We start from the raw sequence: 3,016 nt of genomic DNA, 5'->3' as shown, positions 1-3,016 counted from the left end.
GGATTATTGTTAATTAGTATTAGCCTATTAACCCTACTACTGTCCTTTTCTTTTTATAATGATTACCACAGTCTCTTCCTTGCCTTGGGAAGTTTCGGCTGCTCTGCATTGATATTAGCGATATATCTTCAGCATGCCAAAAAGTGTCATGCACCGATATTGAATTTTCAATTACTGAGAAATGCAAACTTGCGTAATGCATTTATCGTTTATTACGCAGTACCTGGGATCTTCACGGGGGTCAATTTACTCAATATTTTTAATTTGCAGCTCAATATTGGCTTTACTGCGGCTCAAACTGGCCCATTTATGCTCCTCTACGCCACAGGGGATGCGAACTAACGCCATGAATTAAAAGGTATTCATGATATCCATAATTGCAGGGGACGTTAGCTCCAGCAATATAACACCAATACGAATATGGTAAGAAGAAATTATGTGTTTTGTAATGGAGTATCTCTGTTATTCAACACTAGTTTCTGTTGGGTTTTCTGCTGTTTTTCTTATCCCCTCAAAGTTCGCGTAGGTTTAACATCGTTATGGCGTATTTGTTGATGGGGTAGGCGGTGGATTATGTTACTAACACGCACAAATTAGCGCACTCGATAGATTTTGAAGGAAAGATTTATTACAAGGAAGTGTTACTATGGAATATTAAACCGCCAGATCTCATTTAAGTGTGGAAGGTTTGTCGTTGATTTTCAAATTTAACCTCATGGCATTCTCCACGGAAGGCTAGTTCGCCTATCAGTATGCATTTTTAGATTTAGTGCAGCAGATACTTGATTGCTATCATTAATTCCCATTTTTAAAGGAAAAAGTTAATATGAGCTCCCTTTAAACAATGCAGTAGTCTCACAAAAATGTATTATTGATTTACATGTTTCTTATTGAAAAACGCGGGTTTAGGGTTCGTATGTTTCAGAGAGTTTAGGCCCTCTGTTAGCGAGTTTTGATAACAACTATAAAATGGTCACAATGCAAGGTCATAGAATTGGTTTAGCAGAAGTGACTGCGCTATTTAGCGAAAATGTGGGCAAAAAAGCCACACTAGAGACTCGCCCATCAGATATTGCACCTTTATTTGAATGTGAAAACATGTGCTGGCTACAATACCAAGAATGGCAACAAATAGAGGGAAAAGAAACATTGCGTACATCTACGGTCTGTATTCATGTTGACGCAGACAAATGTACTTGGATGTATTTACATGAAACCCCCGCTTTACTGGCAAAATAGATGTGTTTAGGGGCGGCTATTCAGCCGCTTTGACTATCAACACTTTGTTTATACCTCATCATATCTTTATCAGCAGATAATTTAAAATTCTGCATATGATCCGTCATTAACAATTCTTAAAACTCAATTATCTCTAATAAAAACAAATTATTACCTACAATCCTTCTGATTAGAATGATGAAACCTACATTGTTAACTAAATAAGTATTGGACTATTAGCCGTTAGAAACGAACAAACTCATCTTTTTTAGATTGAGGAAAAGGAACAGATTTTGTGATCGGCTTTATTGTTTTAAATAAATACTCTAACCGGTTAACCGTTAAGTTGAGTTTTAGGGTTTACTGCAAAAAACATTGTTGTATGATTGGTTGCATAAAATCATGATTGAATACCTTTACCGTTAATGAGATTTCGAAATGCAGCGAGCAAAATATCAGTTAATAAAAGATGAATTATTAGAAGAAATAAAATCAGGCCTATTTAAACCAGGACAAAAATTCTATAGTGAGTCAGAATTAAAAAACCGTTATAGCGTGAGTACTGCGACGATACTTGTTGCAATTCAGGAGCTTGTAAACGAAGGAATTTATTGTGCGCTATCAAGGGTTAAGGATCTTTCGGTATCTAAAGCTAACGTAATGAAAAGATTATTTTTTCTGAAACTGATAATCAGCTGGTTGGTATTCAATCGATTAAAATGGTTTCTTGTACACTGGAAAATAATAGCGATATCTTAGAAAAATTAAAAATTAATCATGATCAAAACTATTATAAAATAGTGAGAGCGAGATATAACAATAAAAAGCCATTTGCAATTCAGGTTTCGCATATAAGCTCATCCTATATAAAAGATGAGTCATTGCTAAAGAGTGGATCTTACCAATCTCTTTATGAGTTACTAAAAGATAGTAATAATTTAGATATGTATTCAATGCCATTTAGCCAAACAATAGATATTACAAAGGATATCCCTAAAGTATTTGGTGATTATCTTAAATTAGAGCCAGAATCTCCGGTTGTTCTAATGAAACGATATACATTGAATAATGAAGGTGAAGTTATTGAATATGTTGAGACATATAAAACAATTGATACATTCCATATAGAAATAAGAAACACAGAGAAGGAATATCTATGACGAGTATTCTGTTGATATCTCATGAAGGATACGCCAGCGGAACAAAAAAAGCAGTTGAACTAATATTAGGAGAACAAAGTCATATTGATTTTCATGAGTTAACGGGTGAAAAGGGAATCGATATATTCAGAAGTGAACTTGATGTTAAAGTAAAAAAATCGAGATAAAAATAAAAAATATCTAATCATTGTTTCTGATTTAAAAAATGGTACACCCTATAATTGTGCATTATCTATAATAGCCAGTGATAATCTATGGGAAAATGTTCATTTATTTACTGGGATGAATTTAAATCTAATTCTTGAGATTATCATGGCTGATGATGAATCATTAATAGAAGAAAACCAGAAACAAATTCTTTTAACAGCAAAAGAAGGTCTATTTCAAATGAATAAAAAAATATGGAATAAACAATGTAGCGAACAAGAGGAATAATAAATGGAACATATACAGTTTTGGCAAATTATTCTTTTAACGCTGTATTCTGGTTTTGCAATATATGATGGAAATAATACAACACTCGGTTTAGTTAAACCTAGTATGGCTGGTTTTTTTGCTGGCTTAATTATGGGGGATGTCACGACAGGGTTATTTATTGGCGGTACATTGAACTTACTTGTTCTTGGTGTTGGTAATTT

The sequence above is a fragment of the Teleopsis dalmanni genome, chromosome X (assembly GCF_002237135.1).
Source record: "Teleopsis dalmanni isolate 2A chromosome X, ASM223713v2, whole genome shotgun sequence".
Lineage (NCBI taxonomy): Eukaryota > Metazoa > Arthropoda > Insecta > Diptera > Diopsidae > Teleopsis > Teleopsis dalmanni.
Note: the sequence above shows the minus strand (reverse complement) of the source record.